This window comes from Peromyscus californicus, unplaced genomic scaffold, assembly GCF_007827085.1.
Source record: "Peromyscus californicus insignis strain IS unplaced genomic scaffold, ASM782708v3 Scaffold_3__1_contigs__length_106647218, whole genome shotgun sequence".
NCBI classification, from domain to species: domain Eukaryota; kingdom Metazoa; phylum Chordata; class Mammalia; order Rodentia; family Cricetidae; genus Peromyscus; species Peromyscus californicus.
The window spans coordinates 19,318,087-19,342,235 of record NW_026294551.1 but is presented as its reverse complement, the minus strand read 5'-3'; the positions used below and the strand labels follow the sequence as shown (position 1 = coordinate 19,342,235).

At 47.1% G+C, this 24,149-nt stretch overlaps 1 protein-coding gene, 1 long non-coding RNA gene and 1 other non-coding gene across 3 annotated transcripts in view; 1 reads left to right on the top strand and 2 right to left on the bottom strand.

Annotated features, from left to right (window-relative positions):
* Nucleotides 1-6,561, bottom strand: part of Plekhm1 (pleckstrin homology and RUN domain containing M1) — a 50,235-nt gene extending 43,674 nt beyond the window's left edge. The window contains exon 1 of the mRNA XM_052755634.1: nucleotides 6,455-6,561. The gene's annotated coding sequence lies outside the window, so the exon portion shown is untranslated. The remainder of the gene's footprint in view (nucleotides 1-6,454) is intronic.
* A 149-nt stretch (nucleotides 6,562-6,710) lies between these two features.
* On the top strand, nucleotides 6,711-15,435 carry LOC128122518 (uncharacterized). Its single transcript, XR_008222453.1, has 2 exons — nucleotides 6,711-14,639; nucleotides 14,724-15,435. It is a non-coding gene; the product is annotated as an uncharacterized LOC128122518 (long non-coding RNA).
* LOC128123527 (U6 spliceosomal RNA) lies at nucleotides 13,193-13,295 on the bottom strand. The gene has a single exon (XR_008222706.1). It is a non-coding gene; the product is annotated as a U6 spliceosomal RNA (small nuclear RNA).
* Nucleotides 15,436-24,149: the final 8,714 nt, after the last annotated feature.

Genomic DNA, 24,149 nt, shown 5'->3' with positions numbered 1-24,149 from the left:
CAGTCCAGGGTTTTAAGCACACCTGCAGCAGCTTCAGGAGACAGCACTCTCTCCACACTTCTGCACTGGGCTGCACATCTTTAGCTTGGGTGTCACAGATGTATGTCTAAATGATCAACATGGGTTCTGACATCACAATTTGCCACTAGCTAGGCAGGACCAAGGGAGCATAGAATTTTATCTCTCAGGTGCAAGGTACTGAACATGATGTGTTTGGGTATAAATGGTTTCTGTCATTTCTGGTGGATGTAGCCACAAATCTATAAGCAAAGAATGCCACTGACCACAATGTATGTATCCACAGTTGAAGATTCCAAAGGCCAGTTGAAGATTCCAAGGGCTAGGTGCCTTCTTCCCTTGGCCCAAACCTAAGCACTCAGGCTAGGCAGGCACATTCACATGCAAACAAGTCTCTAGGGAACACTACAGAGCGAATGTTTATGCTGTCTAGCTTAATTATGGCACAAAAGTTAGCACAAGCAAGGGACATTACACAGACTGCCTTGTTTACGAATGACATTTCATTATTTCTACCTGATAGAGGAAGGAGGACGAGGAAGCTGAAACAGGTCTAGGAACAAATTTACACAGCAGTGGCTTGGCCCCACCACTCAGAGGACTGCCAACCCCAGCTCAGAGGAAACCCCAGACTCCTAAGTAAATGCCATCCTCCGAGCTTGAGCTGGGCTAGGAAGAGTGCCCTTCAGCTGCAGTCCCAAGAAACATTAAGGCTAGACTGGCAGGAAAGGCTTAAAGACAGAAGTGGAGCCTGAGGCCCAAGAAGGAGAGAAACATGGTGGTCCTCAATGATGGGGCCAATCTCTGCCTTCCCTAGATGGCAGTAATAAAAAGGGCACAGGAGCCTGGACCCAAGGCGGACCTCTTCGGACAGGCCTTGTCCAGGGGGCAGCTGTGTAGAGAAGCATGACCCTCATGGAGACAGGAAGAGCTCTGGCTCTGAGTATAAAGGCTCTGACTAAAAACTCTGGGTTTGTCCTTCCACATTCTACTCCACCTCCCCAGGGATTCTCAAGGCTTCAGGAGGCCAGCTCCATACTCTGGTTTCCAGGATGGTAGAAAAGGAGGTGTTTGCTGTGGACCAGAAGTCACTCCTCACAATATGCCTGTCGTGGAGGTTGAGGTTTACACAGGCAAGATCTAGCTGCTGAGGCTCCAAGCCCCTGGCTTCCAGGGCCCAACCCTCTCTCAGTCTCAGTCCAGCTGTTCTAGACATAGTCCTCAAACTCCATTTGCTCTTCTCTCAGCCATGGTGAATAGGACCCTAGGGTTTAGACCTCAACAATGTAAATAATAGCCTGTGTCAATTACAGCTCCAGAACTAATTAGCTGAAAGTACTAGTGTACTCATGGTGGGGGCACTATTAATAAGGACTGTGGCCCAGTAATAGCTTTTAAAAACAAACAAACAAAAGCCACCCCAGGCCATGTAATCTGGAACCAGAGGTGGAAGAATCAGGAGTTCAGTATCATCATGACTTAGGAGAAGCAGGTAAGAAACAGAAATCTCAGGTCTCCTTAGTCCTTTTTGCAGCTCAAGCTGTCTCAGGTCAAAAGAACTCAAAAGCTCCTTTTACCAAATAAGAACTAAAGGCAGTAAGGCACTGTCTTACTAGATAGATCTACAGCTCCAATCAGCCGAGCCCAGGCCTTCTACATGATGCCCATGTTTCAGAACTGTCCTTTCTTTTTTTTTTTTTTGTTTTTCGAGACAGGGTTTCTCTGTGTAGTTTTGGTGCCTTTCCTGGAGCTCACGCTGTAGCCCAGGCTGGCCTTGAACTCACAGAGATCCGCCTGCCTCTGCCTCCCGAGTGCTGGGATTAAAGGCGTGCGCCACCACTGTCCGGCAGAACTGTCCTTTCTTAAATGATCAACATGGGAAGGATTTGTCCCAGTTCTAGCTAGCATAGTCCTCTTACTTCATGTACACTTTGAGGAAGAAAGGAGAAAAATGGCTTAAATGAGACTTGAAAGAATGGATAACACGGCTCTACTGCTCTCGAAACACTGTATCTATCAGTAGACGGCAAGGGCTTCTCTTTAGACACCTCAGCTACTCCAACAGCCCTCTTTCTACTGCCTGGATCACACACCTGACATTCTGAACAGCCCTGCGCTTGTGCCAGCCAGCTGCTGGACCAGTTGATGAGTCATAGTATTTCAGTTGGAAAAGAATGACCAAGTTATCTTCTGATTCAGAAAGGCAGCTGACCGCTCAGGCATGTGAATGCTGAGTGAGTAAACAGCATGTCCTTCCTTCTGAGGAAAGCTCAATCTCTAGACAAGTGTCCTGAAAGGGTAGGATGGGGTAAAGAGAACAAGCCTTTGAAGCAACAGCTTCCAATTAAATATTGCTGGAGGGTGAGAGACCAGACCCAACACTAGTGTGGGTGAGGGCACCTGTCCCTGCTGGACACATTTTCCTTCCAAATTGCCTTTCATCCAACACCACCTATCTCTCTCATATTCCTGTTCCATACAGTATAGGATTCCTCTCTCTTTTTTTTTCTTAAGACAGGACCTCACTGTGTAGCTCAGGCTGGCCTCAACGTAAAGCAATCTTCCTGCTTTCTCCTTCCTCAATGCAGAGATTACAAGGCCTGGCCAGCTATTCCTGGCTTTTATATTTTTCAGGGCTTTGTACTTCAGCAAGTACTCTACCACTGAGCTATATCCCCAGAACTTAATTTTTTATTTTTGAGAAAAGGTCTTGCTATGAAGCATAAGCTGACCTTGCACTCAATATGTAGCCCAGGAAGGTCTTAAACTTGTTGGGAAAGCTTTTGAACTCTCCATTCTCAGCCTCCTGAGTACCTAGGGTTACAGGTGGGTATCACTGTACCTAGCCAGCTTTGCTATAGGATCCTAATGACGTATATATTCTGAAAGAGTGAAAAAAAGAATCTTGAGCAACTCATTCATCACTGTTTCCTTTTTTTAAAATTTATTTTATTGGTGTTCTGCCTATATGTATGTCTGTGTGAGGGTGCTGGATCCTGGAGTTACAGACAGTTGTGAGCTGCTATGCGGGGGCTGGGAATTGAACCCAGGTCCTCTGGAAGAGAAGTCAGTGCTCTTAGCCGCTGAGCTATCTCTCCAGCCCCATCATCATTGTTTCTAGTACCTAGGACTATACACACAGTGATACTCAAAAAATCAAAAAGGAAAAAAGCAAACAACAACAAATCCACCTCTTGAATGACTTAATAAAGGTGAGGCATATAGAACAGGTACATCTATTTGACAGACTGTGGGAAGTTGAGGTATACCGCTTTGACGTGGTAGGGCTACTGGGGAATCTCTGCCAGTACGCTACACTGTCAATAAGGCAAAAGCCGTTCTGAGGGTTGCATCATCATGAGAGGATATTAAAGACAGAATTGCATTCAGCCTTCAAAGAGAGAGACCACTGTGGCAATGATAGTCTCTCAGGGTCCTTATAATTGCTAATAGGGCTGGAAGTGTATCTCAGTGGTAGAACACTTGCCTAACATGTACAAGATCCTGGATTCAATCTCCAGTACTGAGGGTGGGGGCTGGAGGGGGGTGACGGGCTGTCATCATAGATAGCTGACCCACCTGAAGCAAGCCCATCAGAACTTGGAGGAAATAGATACCAGATAGTCCCCAGGGGGCCTATAATGCTGAGCATAGGACCTTAAAGACACCCATCTGCCTCAACTACTGACAGGTAATTCACCTTTACTTGTTCCTACAAACCCCAGTGGCTAAGACTAAATGATCCAGGACCTATGAAAAGAGAAGTGATTTTACAGCCCCTGTACCAATTGTCCTTCAGCCTACCCAGGACTCACTCGTCGATACTCTTCATGACTCACAACAGCTTCTGAAGGCCATCATGTCCCTGGGTTCAGTAATGGGAAAGGTCTGCACTCAGCTATACAGAAAGGAACACTTCGAGGATTCTTCCTCACAAGTACTAGGACACATGGACAGAGCTCTGTGATCACAACCAACTCCACAATGCTCCCTGAGGCTCTCTCCTACCACAACACCTGCCAAAAAGAAGGGCTGGTTTCCATCGCCCCAGGATGAATGAGCTGGGTGAGTGGCCATTGAAGCAGGAATCTTAACAGGTCTTATTAATAAAATCAAACCTGAGGCCAGTTATTGGGGTGAATGCTGGAAGTCAGAGAAGCAGAACAAGCCACAGCCAACCTCACCTCGCCAACTCCTCAGCTGATCCTGTTTCCTCAGACTGGAGGCATCTGTGTCCTCATCTGAATGGGTCTCAGCTGAACTGTGCTGCTCAAAGCCTAAAAGCTTAATCAGCCAAATGCTTCTAGTTTCTGGTCTTCACGCCTTATATATCTTTTTGCTATCTGCCATCACTCTGTGGGATTAAAGCCTCACTTCTTGGGATTAAAGGTGTGTGTCACCATGCCTGGCCATTTCCAATGTGGCCTTGAGCTCACAGAGATCCAGAGGGATTTCTGCCTCTGGAATGCTAGGGTTAAAGGCGTGTGCTACCACTGCCTACCCTCTATGTCTAATATTGTGGCTGTTCTGTTCTCTGACCCCAGATAAGTTTATTAGGGTGCACAATATTTTGGGGAACACAATACCACCACATTTCCCCTTTTTTTTCTAAAATTAAAAAAGCTTATAACTAATACAAGAAAAATTATATCCAATAAGTATATACAATATACATAGTCAAGATTACATTAACGATGTCTAGTCCATTAACATTTGACAGGTTCAGACGAAAAACTTCATTAACATTTGATAAACTCAGACAAAAATTTTCATTACTTATCCTATTTAAAACAAGTAGTTCCTTTTTAAAAGTATATTCAATGATCTCTCTTTTTATCTTATCATATCCACATTCTCTCTTTTTTCTTTTCATAATAGATTCAGTAATCTACCTTTTGTCATTTTTATATCTTCCTCTTTTTCTTTTTAGAGTAGACTCAGTGATCTACCCATCTGTCCTATTATTGGTCATCTCTCACCTTCCAGGTATTTGAATGACACTTACCATTACAACAACAGGCACCAGTGATTTAATAGGAATGCCAGAAAAGTCATCTGTGGAGACACGTCCAGGAGACCAGAAAAAACCTCACTTGAGAATTGAGGGAGAAAGCTCTATACTCATTTACCAACTGAATCCCTACAGACACCACTTCAGCTGTTTAGTCTGCTGGGCTATGGGCAAGGAACAGACATGGCTACTGAAGAACAGCAGGTGTGACAGGAAGGGAGCCATGGCCCTAAGTTCTCAAAGTGAAAGAGAGCTGGACCAAGGAAGAGATGGACAAAGGCCCATTAGATCTAGTTAATAGTAACTCCTGGAAGCCAGACTTGGTGGCCCACGCCCATAATCCCAGCACTTGGGAAGTGGAAGCAGGCTAGCCTTGGCTAGCCTTGGCTATTTAGAGGGACCTTGTCTCAAAACAAACAATAACAAAAACAAAAAACTAAACCAAACACCCACACCTAACCCCGACTGCACAAAACCAAAGGAACAAAAAACAAACTACATCCAGGAATAGTGGCCCACACCTTTAATCCCAACACTTGGAAGGCAGAGGCGGGCGGATTTCTGTGAGTTTGAGGCCAGCCTGATCTATATAGTTGAGTTCCAGGACAGCTAAGGCGAAATAGAGAGACACTGTCTCAAAAAAAAAAAAAACAAACTAACAGCGATGAATGGGGGGGGGGGGGGTTAATATGTTCAAAGTACACTACATGTATGTATGAAATTCTCAAAGAATTAATAAGTATATATTAAGTCTAAAGCAACAAAAGGACTGGGGAAAGACGGTAGAAACTGAGGCAGCAGAGTTGGGGACAGCTTAGAAACGATTTAGGCGGCATACTGTCCTCGGGATGCCAGAGAGAAATTACCTCCACGATCAGCTAGGAAATTAGGGTGAGAGTCGGTAAGGACGGGACACAAAGACTTGACATAACGCTGAGATGACAGTCACCAAGAAGAAAGGGGCAAGTTCAACAGGAGCCCACTTCAGTAGTGGGTCAACAGGAGGGGCAGACGTCGGGTGTTCGGGATGAGCGAGCAGACCTTCGGGGGCTGAGCCGGGGTGTGCGAGGCTGCGATGAGAAATGTGAGCCAGAATGGAGGGAGGGTCGAGGGAAGGAAGGGTCAGAAGAGTTGAGGGATGAGCGTGATGTTGAGGTAAGAGGTGACGAAGGGATGTGACTCGGATCGGATTGCAACCGGGCTAAAGAGTAGTCACGAGTGAGGCTACACTTACGCAAGACCGGTGGTGAGGGGACCCGGCGCAGACGGAGGGGAGAGACCAGGTGGCCGCTGGCTGAGGGGGGAGCAGGCCCGGACTGCGAAGGGCCGACGTTCCCACCCCAAGTCTTAAGGCACCCAGGGGTGGCGAGTGGCCGCGAGGCTGCAGGCCCACCGCCCCTCGCTTCCCTTCACGCCCAGACTCACCCATAGGGAACAGGAGCAGGCGGCGGCGCTCCCGGCGAGGCGACCCCACGGCTTGCAGCACAAGCTGCGGCTCTAGAGGCTCTGACAACAGGAAGCGGCGCGCGGCGTCTGACGCCATCACGTTGGCTCGCCGCTCCGGCCCCGCCTCCGGCCCGCGAAGCCAATCGCGAGGCCTGGAGAAGCCGAGGGGCGGGACCGATAGCTTTTCCCTGCCCAGGCTTGCGGGGGGTGGAGGGGTGGGGAGCGGGGAAAGATGGGGGTCTCGGTGCTGCGGAGCGATCCTGCGGTTCGGGACCCCCGGGATCTGCGTGGCCCAGAGAGGCTGGGCCACTCGGAGCGTCCGGGCCGCCTGCCTCCAGCAGCTCTGCCTCAGACCTGACGGTCAACCCCATCCGTGCGACTTTAGGGCTGTCGTTTCGTCTCCTTAAGCTAAAGATGCGTACCACTAACCCCGGTGCCTCCCCAAGGGCATGAGTACTAGAGGGGGCAGATCCTGGCCCCAAGTGGGACCCTACGGTCTGGTTTTCTGGAGCCAGAAAACAGTTGTTTTGACTTGTCTTATACCACGTGATCTCCCTGAGCGCTCCCTTGGATGTGTTAATTTGCTTGCTGCGGTCAGCCCCTTGAGGCATGAAGCCCGGCGGACCTACTTTTCGTCTTCTCACCTTTTAATTGCTTTTGTTCCGTTACAGAAATTGACACCTGTCGTTCCGAATGGACTCCGAAGAAAACTGTCCAAAGTAGCGAGCGGCTACTAAAGGGCAGGACAGGCGGTGTAGGTACTGTACCCTTGCAGTCTTTGCCCCAAAGGGAACCTAGGATCTAAGTGCGGGCCAAAGAGGTGGGGGCTGCTAAAGAGAATCCTTAAGAGTGTATAGTAAATATGCTTCAGTTTCTGTGAGTTCATATGAGCTTTGCTCATGTTGATTTAGATGGCCTGGTTTTCTTCGTGTCCTCCATCCCCTCTGGTTTTTATACTCTTTCCTGTGTCTTCCTTGGTGTTCCCTGAGCTCCAAGGGGAGGGATTTGATGGAGCCATCCATTTTCCAAGGTCTCTCACTCTCTGCGTAATGTCTGGCTGTGGGTCTCTATTTTTGTGCTCATCTGGTGCAGGAGGAAGTTTCTCTGATGATGTCTGAACAAGACACTGATGTATGAGTATAGGAGAGCATCATTAGGAGTCATTTTATCACTACATTTTTTAAAGACCAGTATTATTTGGTTTTACTCTAAGTCTCTGGGCTATCTAGTCTCTGGTCACCCCAAGCATGTCGGGTATATGGATTCCATCTCCTGAAATCAAAGTCCAATCAGTTTTTGGTTGGTTACTCCCATACGCTTTGGCCACCATTGCCCTAGTATATCTTGCAGGCAGGACATCACTGTAGGTCAAAGGGTTTGTGGCTGGTTCGGTGTTTGGTTTCACTTTTGGTAATGTGCAAAGTGCCTTCCTGTACGAAAGACGCTAGAGCATAGGGGAGAAGGCTCTATGAGGGCACCCGCTCGACAGCTCCAGGTTCAGTGGGTTATGTAGGTGCTGTCTGCAGCGGTGGGACCTGCTGTCGGTTTGTGGAGAGCAACATGTAGTCTCGGCAACACCCTGGGTTGTTTGAGGATTCCCATGGGGTCCTTTTGGCCAACAACTCAATTAGGTGTAACCCACTCCCTGCACTGGAAGTTTCATTTGGTGACAAGAGATGGCCAGGTGGGACTGTGTCCAGCATTATTTGGAGATTCACTTAGGTTGCCTTCATATATGTATATATTTTAGGAAGTTTCTCCTGTATTAGGCTTCCATACTACCCCTCAAATGCTTCTTCCAACCCTCCCTCCCCTCCCCACTTGATTCTTCCATTCCATCCCCCCATCCATCCATAACACTTTCCTAATAAGATCTGTCTGTTCCCTCTTGTCCCTTACTCTATACCTACCCTCTGTGGTTTTATGGAATTGTAGATTGGTTATCATTGACTTAACAGCTGATATCCACATATAACTGAACACATACCATATTTGTCTTTCTGGATCTGGAATACCTCACTTGGGATGATTTTTTTTTTCTAGCTCCATCTATTTGCTTATAAATTTCATGTTGCCTTTTTTTTTTAAATGGCTGAGTAATACTCCATTGTGTAAATGTACCACATTATCTTTATTCATTCTTCTCCTGAGGGACATCTAGGTGGTTTCCAGTTTCTGGCTATTATGAATGGAGCAGCAGTGAATATGGCTGAACAAGTGTCTCTGTGGCAGGATAAATCGTTCTTTGGATATATGCTCAAGAGTGGTATAGCTGGATTTTAAGGTAGATTCCCATCTTCCTGAGGAACTGTGGGCGTGGGTCTTCACCAGGTCCTCTATGTTTATAGTATGGCCTCCAGTTTATGTTTTTATGGGATTTCTGAGTGTTCAAATGAGTAGGTCTCTGATTCTTGTGCCTTCTTTTGGATTCTTTTCCTTCTGTTCATCTCACTTTGATGTGGTAGTTTTTGTTTTTTAAGGAAGCCTGGGACATTTTTAAAAATTTATTAATTAATTATGTATACAGTGTTCTGCCTGCATGTGTGCCTGCATGCCAGAAGAGGGCACCAGATCTCATCATAGATGGTTGTAAGCCATCATGTGGTTGCTGGAATTGAACTCAGGACCTCTGAAAGAGCAGCCAGTGCTCTTAACCTTTGAGCCATCTCTCCAGCTAGTTTTTGTTTTATCTTATTATATTTTATTTTGTTATGTTTAAAAAATGAATGAGAGGCTGGAGAGATGGCTCTGCAGTTAAGAGCACTGGCTGCTCTTCCAGAGGACCCAAGTTCAATTTCCAGCACCCACATGACAGCTCACAACTGTCTGTAATTCCAGTTCCAGGGATCTGACACCCTCACACAGACATACATGCAGGCAAAACACCAATGCACATAAAATAAAAATAAATTTAAAAAATGAATGAAAACCTAGCCACTGGGTTTAAGGTTAACTAACAACTGAACTGTCATTTATACTAGCTGGGAGAGAGAAAATCAGTTTTCTCCAATGGAGTGACACTGGGTATATCAACCACTCTAGGGCAGTCCTCATGTTCAGGAGTAGTTGACCAATATATAATGGATTCCACAGTTTTTTGGTTGCTTTTATTTGGTTACAGTTTTATTTTTATTTTTGGGAGTTGTTTTATTTTCTTGGTATTATTGTAGTATTGGGTGTTTGTATTTTGTTTTTTGAGAAACAACTTGAAGTTGGGAGGGGGAGAGGATCTGAAACGACTTGGGGAAGGGGAAGAATATGATAAAGTATATTTAAATGTAAAAGTTATTTTTAAATAATTAAAAACATAATAAAAAAAGAGTACCCAGAGTAGCTGGATAATAAGCCTCTCCCTACCCCAATTTACTTATTTTGTGTGTGGAGGTCTGTAGATGATTTTATATAGTCTTCTCTCTCTTCCCACCTTTATGTGGGGATGGAACTTAGGCCAGGCTTGCCCAGCAAATGCTTGTACTCTCAGCCATCCCCAACCCCAAGCTCTACCGGTCTGAGCTTTGGTCCAACTCACCTGGACTTTAGCCTCTAAAGGTCAAGGACACAAAGTCTGCTTCCAGGGTGCCCTCATCCTATTTGGGGGTCATCAGGTCAATAGTTTTGGTGGTATTGTGTTCCCCAAAATATTGTGCACCTTAATAAACTTATCTGGGATCAGAGAACAGAACAGCCACTAGATACATTGGCTAGAAAATGGTGGCACTCATGCCTTTAATCCTAGCATTCCAGAGGCAGAAATCCGTCTGGATCTCTGTGAGTTCAAGGCCACATTGGAAACAGCCAGGCATGGTGACACACGCCTTTAATCCCAGAAAGTGAGGGCAGAAAGCAGAAAAGTATTTAAGGCGTGAAGACCAGAAACTAGAAGCTTTTAGCTGGTTAAGCTTTTAGGCTTCTAGCAGCAATTCAGCTGAGAGCCATTCAGATGAGGACATAGAGGCTTCCAGTTTGAGGAAACAGGATCAGCTGAGGAGTTGGTGAGGCGAGGTAGCTGTGGCTTGTTCTGCTTCTCTGCTCTTCCAGCATTCACCCCAACAACTGGCACTGGGTTTGTTTTTTATTAATAAGACCTTTTAAGATTCGTGCTACAAATAGTTCTCTCAGTAGAAGTGAACCCTCCTCCACAGCTGCAGACAGATTGGGTCTGAGTGTTTGGCTGCACAGTTAATGGCTCACAAAGAGTACTACAAACTAAAGACACATAAACTATTATTTTGACCTGGGCATTGGTGGCACATGCCTTTAATCCCAGCACTCAGGAGGCAGAGGCAGGCGGATCTCTGTGAGTTCAAGGCCAGCCTGGGCTACAGAGTGAGATCCAGGATAGCCAGGGCTACACAGAGAAATCTGTCTCAAAACCAAAACAAATAATCAAAAAACAAACAAACCAAAAAAAACGCCTGATGCTTGATCTCACCTGATACACACTCTGCTGAACTAGCCTTACTTCCCAACCCCTACATTACTTAGAAGTAGATTTTTTTTTTAGTCTCTCCCTCATTTTAAAAATCCACCACCAAGGGCCTGGAGTCCAGGGGCCATCAGTTTTTATAACAAGATCTAAAATAATCCGCATACATTATAATCAAGACACCTTATGACACTCTCGCCGTCCCGTCCCTCTATCAGCCTAACCCTGAATTAGCTCCACATTGAATGACTAGGGACTAGGGAGTAACTGTCACGAGTTACCGCCCTAGGGTACCCTTCCCACCCGTGTGGCCTGAGCCCGGTAGCGGCGGCCCACTTCAGGGCTCATTGGAACCCTCCCTCAGTGGTTTCCCTGTAAAATGTCTCCTAGGAAGGAAGGCAGCAGTTGCAGTAGAACATCTGGTAGGTAGGAGCCTTGCTTTTGCCCAATGGGTGCCCCAAGGAGCCTTGAAAAGAGCGGTACCATGTTGATAAGCAAGCTCATACCTGGAGTTCTTCTTAACTAAGCGAGCCGCTGAGTAGATTTGTGCCTTTAGATGGCCTTCTTAGGGCATTTCAGGTGATGAGGGAATATTTTGGGGGGGCTCCCAAGAGAGATGAGACCCTGTCTCACTATGTAGCCCAAACTGGTCTCGAACTCCCGATCTTCTTCCTCAGCCTCCTGAATGCTGCGTTTGGGAATCCACCGTCAAATGGAGGTGGAAATGTCATTAGCCTATTTTCTTCTTTAGCCCTTCCTTCTGGAATTCCCCGTGGGAGGCAATAGATTCAGAGTTTGGTGTCAGACACTTCTGGACACAGACCTCAGCTCTAAAGGGCACAGTCTCTTTACAGTTTATGGAGGAAGTATTGAACGGAACATGATAACCTTCAATAAGCTGGTCTGTATTTCATGAGTCACATGGGGAAGCTGAAGGAACAGACTGAACTGCACTCAGGAATATTCCCAAGTCATTTGTGAGGCAGGGCTTGGTACTAAGCCCTGGGGGGAAGGGAAGAGACTTGAAGAGGAAGGAGATACGGTTCTTGCCCTGTCAGGGTTTCTAACCCCATAGAGAACTCAGTCCAGAAGGCACTTCCTGTCACTATGGTGAACACTAGAGGAATGAGCCCCGGTTATGCAGTTTCCAAACCAGGGCTCTTCACACACGTTCCAGGCCCCGGTTTCCAGCACTTCCCAGCATCCAGTCTCACAGTGGCTGGATTGTCTTTTCCTGTCCCCTGGCATTGGGCTTCACCCAGTGGCTTGCTTTGGCCTTTGCCAGGAAGAACAAAGTGAGCATATGCAGAGGCTTCCTGACGTTGTGCTGGTCTCTGCTGTCACAGAAGAGCCTCTCTTGGGTACCTGCTGCCTCTCCAGCCTGGATGGTGGAGTCAACAAGGGTCGATCTGGGCTGCAGGGAGTTGGAAACCAGCCAGCATTGTGGTGTCACTAACACAGCCAGCTGAAGACCAACAAAGATTCTTGTTCTAACCCCTACATTTCAGAACGGTTTGTTCCACTGTGTTATTGTCGCAATGGCTAGCCCGTTCCTTTTATTAGGGTCTAAGTTCATGCCGAAAGAAAGAACCAGCACACAGTTGCTTAAGAAAGAAGCTTATTGAGTTCTCATGGAATAATGTGGTTAAGTCCAGGGCAGGGCACCAGGTGGTTCTGTGGATAAAGGTGCTTGCTGCTGCTGTGAGCCCAAGCCTGAGTCTGATATACAGAATCCACATAAAGGTTGGAGGATAGAATCCACACCACAGAGCTGTGCTCTGACCTCTGTATACACACTGCCCCTCCTCTACCATGGTCTTGCCACACTGCCCCCCTCTGTCATAGTCTTACCCCACATATACAATAGTAAAAAGGAGTCCAGATATAGCTCAGTTGGCAGTGATTGTCCTGCTTATTAACCTCTGGGTTCCATCCCAGCACCGAGGCATGATGGCACAGTCCTGTAATCCCAGCACTCAGGAGGTTGAAACAGTAGGGTCATAATATCAAAGTCTTTCTTACATAGTAGTTGGGCAGCAGCCTGAGCTACATGAGACCCTGTCTCAAAAAAAACAATTATTTTAGAGCTAAAGCCCATCATTTACAGGGCTGAGGCAGGAGGATCAAAGTGAGTTCAAAGCTAGCCTGAGCTACAGTGTTGAGACCCAATCTCAATCCCTCACCCCAACAACAAAAAGGCCAGAGCAAATTTGGTAGCCCATGTATGAGGCTCCTGGCTTTCTTTTTTTCAGAGCTAAATTATATATGTATTATAATACATACATACACACACATATATGGGATTTTGCACAAATGTGGGTGTCATCCTTGAACAGGGTCTTGTTAATCTCTGTATCATTCCAACTTTACTATATGTACTGTCAAAGGGAGCCCTTGAAATGAAATTTGGCCGTGTGTGTGTGTGTGTGTGTGTGTGTGTGTGTGTGTGTGTGTGTGTTGGAAGGGAACATGCCACCGTGTGCATGTGGAGGTCAAAGGACATTTGTAGGAGTTTTTTCTTCTACCATGTAGATTCCTGGGACTGAACTCAGGGCTGAACTCCCTGGCTGAGCCTTGATGCATGGAGCCCTCTGGCTGCCTCCAGGATCTGCCTTATTGCTGCATCTTCCTCGGGATGGATACTGCCTTCCTCTGAAGCTTCCATAGCATCCACACATCTAAATCTCAATTTCCTTCAGCTGCAGATGCCCAAACTTTTCACATTGTGCACCAAACCCTCCTTCAATGGCACCATTTAACAGAAAGCCTCTACTTTATCCTTTTCCACTTCTGCTGTGGGCTTCAAGTCCCACCCCCACCCCCAGGGCTTGGGGACTAGGATGTGTTCCCCTCTCTCCTCTCCTCCAGGTCTCAAGATGTCAGATCTTCATCCCACCAAGACATTAGGAGCCAGAGCTTGTGGGGCCTGGTAAGAGGTCTGAGCCTCCAGGTGGGTGTCCGTCTGGGCAATGTTATCTGTGTTGGGAAGCCCAAAGGTCATGGTCCTGTGTTGTAGAATATTATTTTAAGGTGTGTTACTTTTGTTTATGTTGCATCTGTTTAGCTCTGTGAAGCTGTGTTACTGTGCCTGTGTAAAACACCTGATGGTCTAATAAAGAACTGGCCAATGACAAGGCAGGAGAAAAGATAGGTGGGGTTGGCAGACAGAATATATAGAAGGAGAAATCTGCCAGAGAAGGAGAAGGACTCTAGTAACAAGCCACCCAGCTACACAGCAAGCCACAGAGTAAGATTTACAGAAGTAAGAGAATGGGAAATGCCCAGAGGCAAAAGGTAGATGGGATAAGTTAAGGAAACATGGCAAGAAACAAGCCAAAATAAGGTCGGACATTTATAATTAAGAATAAGCCTCCATGTGATTTATTTGGGAACTGGGTGGCAAGCCCCTCCAAAAGAGCCCAAGAGCCAAAAGAGCAAAAACAAACAAAAACAGTCCTGCACAGACAGTGTTTAAAGAAGTGGTCCTTCTTTATAGACACTCTCCCTGGCAGTGGTTTAAAAAAGGGCTATGTTTTCAGGGGTCTGCTGATCATCTGCCTTCATTACAGACAGAATAAACTAAGGATCAGTTTCAGGCATTTCAGCAGTCATCACCTTACTGGGCCTCTGACAGTCTCCACCATGTAACTGCTTGTGGACCTCCCTACGATTCAAGAGCCTGGACCATCCATTTGTCTACCCATAGCGTGGCAGGCATCTGGGTACCTTCAAGGACAGGTGGGGTTTTCCCATCACACCTGGATATAGAGGTGTGGTGTAGAGTGATCACTCCAATGGAAATCGCCACTTCATTCTGTTCAGGTTCGGGAAACCTGGGAACCACACACTTCATGACTCCCTGGACAGAGGTGCTGCTAGTCATAGGTGCTTGTATGAGATCCACGAGGGAGAAGAAATGGCTGCCATCTGATTCCTCCTCCGTCATAGTGATGTGCAGCTCCAGAGGCCACCTGGACACTCCCACACCAGTCAGCAGCCTGGGGAACTGACCTTAGCAGTGTTTCCAAATGACCGATGTTTCCAGATGACCGACTCCTTGACTATCTGGAAAGCAGCTGTGACAAAGGAAACTAAAAGCTAGAGGTACAGTCCCTCACCAGCTGTCACCAACCCCAGCACCTTCAACAAAAAGCACTAATGACTTGGACAAAATCCCTTCGGAGACACAACAGTAGCGGACAGACTTTTGGGGAAGTGGAAGAGGAACTCTGGTAGGGAGAGGAGAGGACACAGTGAGGAGGAGGTGAATATGATCAAAGTGTGTCATACACATAACAAGGGGCGGGGGAGATGGTTCAGTAACCAAAGGACGTGTACCACTTTTACAGAGAGCCTGGGTTCAGTTCCCAGCACCCACGCCAGGTGACTCACGACCAGCTTTAACTCCAGCTCCAGGGGATGTGAGGCCCTCCTGTGGCCTCTGTGGACACCTGCACCCACATGCACAAACCCATACACAATGGGTACACATCATTAACAAATAAAATAAAGCAGAAAGTCATAATGAAACCCATTCTTTCATACAATTAATTTACTGTAACAAACAAGGACACACTAACAGTACATTTAAGAAATTAGTCTTTTTGGAGTAAAATGTTAAGAATGGCTTCTAGTCTTGTCTGAGGGAGGGACTGTGCTATATCAGGAAATGCATATTTGATACCTGCCACCCAGTTGCTGGCAGATGTAGCTAGAGTTTTCCTGCCTGGCCCACAGTCAGGACAAATCTCTCTCACCCGCCAGTCCCACAGCCACTCAGACCCAACCAAGTAAACACAGAGACTTATATTGCTTACAAACTGTATGGCCGTGGCGGGCTTCTTGCTAATTGTTCTTATAGCTTAAATTAATCCATTTTTATAACTCTATACCTTGCCACGTGGCTCGTGGCTTACCGGCATCTTCACATGCTGGCAGCTGGCAGTGTCTCTCTGACTCAGCCTTCCACTTCCCAGCTTTATTCTCCTCCTTGTCCCGCCTATACTTCCTGCCTAGCCACTGGCCAATCAGTGTTTTATATCCACAGCAGGCAGAGAGCTCCTAAATCACTTGGAAATTTTCATTGCCACCAGAGTACCATTTGTTTGAATGAGGTCACTTTTGGTGGGCTTCTGGATTAAGGTTAGTCATCAGCAAGACCAAGCCACAATTCCATGCTTGCAATGTTCAGCTCCAGTCCATGTGCCCTGGGGAGAGGTGAGGAGGTGGAGATGAACAGTCAGGCCAGGTATGGTGGCACACACTGGAAACCCCCACCCTCGGAATGCTGAGGATGTGGGATTACAAATTCTGGGCCAGCCTGGGCTAATAAGACCATGTCTCAAAAGTCAATCAGGCTTTGATGAAGGGTCCCATAAAAGTCTCCAAACACGGGATCAGAACGGTTCTGGGTTGATGAGCGCGCACACAGAAGGAATGTTCTGCCCCCTAGCTCCGTACTCCATGGGAGCCTTCCCAGCTCACCTCACCTGTGCACCCCCTCCCCTGGCTGTTCGCTGCGCCCCTGAATTATTTGTGGAACAGATCAGCAGTAGGAAGGGAACTGTTTTCCCGGCAGGTGACCAACCCTGAGGTGGCCGTCCAGCTGGTACTAGTGACACCCTGGACCGGGACTGCCGTCTGAACAGGGCCCCTGGTAGAGCCGATCCCTTCTCTGGGTAGCCTGCCACCAACTCCAGTGAGAGCCCAGCTCAGCTGACTCGAGGACACGCAGCTGGTGTCCCCGGAGAACTGGGAAGCTGCTCGGGGTGGGCCCTTCCTCTCCAGTTGTGTCAGAAGTACTGAGACTAGTGAAGCAGCAGAGAAAAGGGCGCTTACCCCGCACCCAGGTGGTTTAAAATGGACCCACAAATCCAGTGACTCTTTTTCAAAAGATGGTGTTTAGCATCCCCTTCCCTTGGATGTGGAAACTTCAGAATTGAGGACAGCTGACTCAGGCGTACTCTCACAAGCAGGTGGTGCTTCTAACTTCATGTGCAAAGGAGGGAGAATGCTTGCCCTGTCCTTTTGGGGGGTAGAAAATTAAAACAGTTACTGAAAACCTGCTTTGAGAAAACGAGCAACACAGAGTCTAAGTGGCTTTGTGGAAAGCTGTCCCCTAGATATGACATGTCAGTTACCCCTTGAACTCTCAGCAGCTCTGAGAAGACTTGCACAACAAGATCAGCTCATGAAACTTCCTGTTGTGAAGCTGGAGAGGGGCCCACAAGGACTGCCCCATCCCTGAGGATTTACTGGCAGTTAACAGTTCCTAGGGAGAGGGACTCTTGAGTCCTTGCCCTTCCCTGTGGCTTTAGAGGCAGTTAACAGTTCCTAGGGGGTGGGGCTCATGAGGCCCCACCCACTTCCTGTAGCTGTCTGTAGGCAGTTAGCAGGAGCTGGTGTGGAAGGCCAGAACTGAGTGGAGTAGCAGAGAAAGGTTGCTCTCTCTGTCAGCAGTGTGTCAACACAATCGCAGTACCTCTGGGACTTCTGTTTTCAAAAGATGGCGTGTAACATCCCTTACCTTCGGATGTGGGCTGGATTTGTTGACTGGCATTTAACTGTTCACGTGCTGAGGCAGAAGTGATGCTATGTGCTTTCTAGAGCGAGGCCATAAAAAGTTTCTTCTTTTTCCTCCACCTCTCTTGAACCACCACGTTTTAATAACATTCAGTAAAGTAGCATGGGGGGAAAGACCAGCGTAGGCAGGAACTGAGGGGGCCTCACAAAACCCAGCCCCGTTTGCCAGCCATGTGGGGGATGAAACACCTTGCAGATGGATCCTGCAGCCTCACTGAAGCCTTTGGATGGCCACAGCCCTGGCCCAAATCAAACAGTGTCATCAAAGACTCATAGCTGGAACTGCTAAAGCTACTTCTGAACTCTTAACTAAACACATTGTAAGGAGTGGGTGCTTATCATTTTAAGTCCGTTTTGGGGGTGATGTGAACATCAATCTGGAGATCCTCTGAGCTTGTGGAATGGCTGGGGACTTTGGCCCCAGGCTTTGCCTTCCCCTCCATCACACAATCCCACTGATTGTCCTGAACACGAATTTCCTTGTCTCCTGTCACATGAAGGGGACAATACTAACACATGCTGTAATTATAAAATAAGGGGACATTTGGGGGACAAGGGATTTACAGAATGATAATGGAGCATGTTCAATCCCTTCTCCTGCAACGCCACCACCAGCGAGGTTTCCCTAGAGCTGGGTAGTGTCTAGCTTACAGCCCAGACCCAACCACTCCAGCTCAACTCTCTTCACAGGTTCTAGGCAGCCTCGCCTTGCCTCCTACCAACCACACATCTCTTCTGTGCTGCTCACGGATTGCCTCATTTCTCCATCTCGTGAGAACTGTCTGATGTCTTTGCTAGGTCTTCAGTGGCATCAGAAGTGCCATGCCATGTCTTCAGACTCTCCTCCTCTCTCTGGCTCCAGCCAGGTTGCGTGCCTGGGCCGAGGACAAACAGCTCATCCACGGGCTGGCTGGCCAGGCAGCCACTTCGCACTCACAAACTCTGCTCCATTTGCTCCCTCGTGGGTTGAACCTCTATTTCCCTTCACATCCCCATTGACCCTTTTGTTGTTCCAACTTTGTAAGCTTCCATCCATATCCCATTTTAAGATCTAGGTGGGAGACAAGCAAAGTGCCTGGGGTGGATCCCCCACTTAAAGAGATGTCAGTCAATCTGCTTGGATTGGGAGAGCTCTGTGTAGTTTACTGTATATATAACTTGGATGTAAGACTCCATAATCGGAGGTGGTGGCACACACTCCCAGCACTCGGGAGGCAGAGGCAGGCAGATCTCTCTGAGTTCAAGGCCAGCCTATCTATCTACAGAGCAAGTTCCAGAACAGCCAGGGCTACACAGAGAAACTCTACCTCAAAACAACAATAAAAGACTCCCTAGTCTAGAGCCTACCAAATTCAGAAAAGAAAAATACCAGCAAAAGCAGACAATTAAGTGTGAGGAAAAAGCAGGCCCAGAGAGTCAGGCAGAGAGAGCAGGCATTAAGGCCCCATAAAGCCAGTACCATAACCACCTGCCCAACCAACCTGAACCCACAGATGTCTGTGTGGCTGGCTGCCTGCCCATCAGCAGCAGCTTGTCTAGCACAATGCAGTCTGTCATAGGGATCCTGAGTGGGATCTGTGTCCCCATCTCCACCCCTCCTCCCCAATCTTGGCCCTTGGGCAGCTGCAGCCTCACACGAGCCTCCCGGGTCCAGCCATCTCAAAGCAGTCCTTCCCAGGGGCAGCTGGCCAGTGTCGGAAGCACACGGCTGGGGAAAGCCTCAAGTTCTCTTTAGAACCCAGGAGATTGACCGTGTAAAATAAGGCCTTAAAATCTGACGAACCTCCTTAGTCTAATGTAGGAAATGCATTGACCTTATCACATGGCACTTGAGACACCCAGAAAACGTTACAAAATAGCAACCACCCCTTTGGAAAAAAAGAACACCCAAGTTAGGTTGGCACAGATACAGCACGGACAGTGAGGGTGAGAGAAGGGGATTCCGTGCCCGGAGAGCGAAGATAGGAATTGTTAAACTTGGTGCTATTTACCCAGGATGGTGCAGCCAACAGCTAGCTACATAAGCACGGGAAAGCCTCCTAAGAAAAACCACAAAGCCACCTGGGGTGGGAGGGCAATGGGACCCCCTTCCCGCTTCCCGAGGCAGAGCCCACCCCTCTGAGGAAGGAGAAGATGAAGCCCGCGCAGGCTGCATCTCCCCAGCAACGACTCGAGGTGGGAGCCACCAAAATGAGCCTTCCTACCCCCCTGGAGTGTGGAAACCTGTTTTGTCCTCAGAGAAACTTTTTGGGGTTCCCTTCATAGTTGTCATGTATAACCAGAGGTTCTAGAGGGCCCTATTTGGAGTACCACATGTTACCAGGGAAATTGCCACCCTCTCTTGAGTTCTTAGCCTTGCTAATGAAAGAATTTAAGAACAAACCGAGACGAATACTTGAGGACAATTTTATAAGTATTTAAAAGAAAAACCAATCCCAGAGCAGAAAGCTGTAAATCTTGGCAGCTGCCTGGAGGAGGAGAATGGAAAAGAAGAGAGAAAACCATGATGTTTATGTTAACATCACTATGGAGATCAGCCACATGGTGGACAAGCAGCACCATGGTGGGGAGGAAGACTCTAAAAAAAGGAAAGAAGAAAGAAAGAAAAAGTCCAAAGTCTCCCCAGGTTAGCAGCCTCCACTCCGAGTTCTGGACCTACTGGCCTGTGTGTTCTTGCCCTGGGCCTTCAGCTTTTGCCCTGAGTTCTGGGACTCCTAGCCCGTACACCTTTGTCCTGGGTAGGCTCTGACTTCTTCCCTGGGTCAGCACTGTCCCAAGCTGTGAGACCCTAAGCTTGTGTGCCTTTGGCCTGGGTAGACTCTGACCTCTGACCTTCTCCCTGGGTTGGCAGCATGCAGATGTCAGAAGTTTCTAGAAAATACACTCTTGAGTTTTTCTATTCTATTTGGATTCAGGAAGGATAGCTAACGTGTGTTCGAGTGCTAAACATGTCTTTTACAGGTTTTTTTTTTTAGATAGGGTCTCACACCTCAAGCTGGTCTGAACCTCATTGTGTAGCCGGATGGTATAAACTGCTCTTAAACTCAAGATAATCCTTTGGCCTCTGCATTCCCAATGCTGGGACTACAAGGCATCAGCCACCATGCCCAGTCAGTCGAGCCCTTTAAACATCTCACGATTCGCTTGTCAGAGGCAGTCTGCAGGGTGAAATTCTGTGAGTCTGCCAGCTGTGCTGAGGACCTGGGCATTGGACTTGGAGGATAAAGCAGCTAGACAAGCAAGAGCGGCCCCTCCCTCACCTCAGCAAGTCCGCATGGGAGAGTTGGTCTGAAGGAGGGCAAAATGCTCCTGCCCAGGGTGGCTTCTTCAAAGGGATATGTTTGTTGAAAAGGATAAGTGGAGCTATTGTCATGCTGGTGCCTTGGCTATGCTCCAGGACAAGCCACATCCAAAGATCTCCCCAGAGGCATTGTGGGGCCCTTAGAACAGACTTGGAAAACTCCTAAGAGTTTCCTTTTACTTTCTGGGAAGTCTTTTTCTGTAAGGTGGCCACTGTGGCTTTTAGGGATATGTGCAGACCCCGTGCATGTCACGTGTCACTTGGCTCAGTATCTACAGGGCAAGGACTCCTCCGATAAGGATGGGGTTTTCAATAAGGATGCAGGGACTGACTGGATGATTTGTTTCAATGCATCAATAGTGGGTTTATTATGACACCACTACCCTTCCCTCCTCTGCGGGCCCCTTCCTTCCCATCAGGTCGTACATTTCCTTTCATGTCACATGTATGTATGTATTTATTATTGTATGTAATATATGCTTATATATAATATATACACTTAAATCTAGATACCACATATGAGAGGAAACGTGCCACCTGCCCTTTTCCCATTATTGTCTCTTGTTCTCTGTGGTTAGACTACTTTCTCACCCCTCATAGTTCATTTTCTACTTTCATGCTACATATAAATCTAAGGGTTAAGGATTTAGCTGAGTGGCAGAGTACATGTTTAGTAAGTTCAAGGTCCTGGACTTGGTCCCAAACACACACACACACACACACACACACACACTCTCATTAGCTTATCTTCTATATGTAATATTTATCTTTCTGAGTCTAGCTTATTTCTTTCCAGTGAAGTTTCAATCATCTATGTTAAAAGCAGCAAAGGGGGTTCTACAATTCAAACCATGAAGGACTTATATGCTTTAAAAAAAAAAAGGTTCAAATGTTCTTGGCATCTTATTCAAGAACAAAATAGAGGTGTGGGCAGATCGCAAAGTAGTGACAATCCTCTAGCCAAAGCAAATCACAGACACAGAAAGAAATCTGCTCTCAAGAGTTACCTGGACCATGTGAGGGAAGGTAGGCAGGGCTTCAGGTTACTGCCTGGGGGTGGTCTCTAGTTCGACAGACAGTTTTTAAGCTCTGTAACCTCTTTTCTACACATTCCTTCTCAGGATATGCACATGTATCATGCATGGGCACAAGAAGGCTAATAGGGACTTTTCCCTGAAAGTTCACTTAAAAGACTGTTTGCCTTATTGCACATGCACACTGTCTTAGTTAGGGTTTCAATTGCTGTGAAGAGACACCATGACCACAGCAACTCTTATAAAGGAAAACATTTAATTAGGGCTGGCTAACAGTGCTGGGGGTTTAGTCCATTGTTGTCATGACAGGCAGTAAGGTGGCATACAGGCAGACATGGTGCTGGAGAAGTAGCTGAGAGTTCTACATGCAGATCCAAAGGCAGCAGGAAGAGAATGACACTGGGCCTGGCTTGAGCATCTGAAACCTCAAAACCCGCCCCCAGTGACACACTTCCTCCAACAAGGCCACGCCTACTCCAACAAGGCCACACCTCCTAATAGTGCCACTCTCTTTGAGTCTATGGGGGCCATTTTCATTCAAACCACCACACATGCAAAATGAGTTCAAGCCAGAGGGCCCCTCCATCCTTGTAACTGGATGTAACTGGTGTATGACTGAATAGAACCCATGGCTTGATGGTCATTAAGGGGAGAAGTTTATTCAATTGTTCAGAGTGAAGTGCATGCAGCTTGATTCAGGCAGGAGTCTTGGCTGACTCACATGCATGCATAGCTTGTGAACATGAGGATCTTGGGATGCTGGGTGGATTAACAGACGTGTATGTGCATAGCCCACAAACCAAGTGAGATTCTCAGGTCACTAACATTTTCCCTATGTCTGTCTGCTTTAGTTTTGCCTCCCCCCCTCCCCAGTGTTAAAGTACCTTTTTCTGTATGCTTCCTGGTCCCTTGAAGACGCTGTTCATTCCATGGAGCCTTTTCTCCCTGTTTTCCAGCCCTGAAAGACCATTATCCTCTGTCTAGTATGATTCATTTCTTTTCAAAAAATTTAAATTGGGAATCTTAAAAACCTAGACTGCTGACTAAGCATGGCAACTTCCTTCCTTAACTCATCAATACTTTCCCTCATTTTTTTAAATTAATGAATTTCCCAGAAAATAGGTTGAGGTAGGATAGAAAGACAGGGAAAATGACGGGGGTACAGGAAGGAAAGGGGGCCCTTCACCTAGAGTCTAGTTGAAGCCCGTTGCCAGTTGAGAAGCAAGGATTCCAGTACAATGAACTTGTGCTGTGAAGGTTGTTGACAAAGAGATAATATTCCTTTTATATAAATATTTTTGAGGGGGGAATGGTGGCTGAAGAGATGGCTCAGTGGTTAAGAAGGTCTATATCAAGGAGGAGGCTCCACTCTGTCACCCACAGAAGCCCGCTTTCCCAGAGGACAACCTGAGTTCTGTTCCCAGCACCCATGTCAGGTGGTTCCCGGCCATTTGTAGCCCCAGCTCCAAGGGCCTTGAGATGAGATGCCTCTAACCTCCATGGGCACCTGCACTCAGGTGCACAATACCTGCCCCTCATATAGATATAAATAATTAAAAATAATATTTAAAATAAAGAGCTTTTAAAATTTGAAATAGCCATGAATCGCATTTAAAGCCTGAGTGTATATGACCTTGAGTAGCACTAAGTTTACTCTTTGCTCCCAGAGGTTTCCTGGGAATTCCAGCCAAACAAGGCTTATCTTTGTTTACAGCCAAGCTATCCTACTGGTTCATCCCTGAGAGCTAGACTTTTACCTTATCGATTGGAATCCTCTCAGATGCCCAGCTCCTCCTCAGGAACCACCTTGAGATCTGATTTCTGTCCCTTAGCCACCTTTAAAGACCCTTTAAACCCCACCAAAATGATAGTCTACATAGTATATATGCTAGGGTAATGACAATGAAGTAGTTCTCTCTCTCTCTCTCTCTCTCTCTCTCTCTCTCTCTCTCTCTCTCTCTCTCCTCTCCTCTCCTCTCCTCTCTCTTTTTTCTCTGCCACACACACCCATGCTCTTGAATGTGCCTTTTTTCTGAAAATCTCTTTTTTTCTTTGGTTTTTCGAGACAGGGTTTCTCTGTATGGCTTTGGAGCCTGTTCTGGAACTTGCTCTGTAGACCAGGCTGGCCTCAAACTCACAGAGATCTGCCTGCCTCTGCCTCCTAACCTCTTTTAACCCTCATGCTTAAGCCTATAGTAAAATATCTTCTATAAAACCCCAACTCTACTCTACTCTACTCCGGACTGACTCACCCTGATATTCTTTTCTGCACTGAAGCCACAAATCCTTATTTAGCCTGAACCAGGTTTCTAACAGATTAGGAGACGCCTC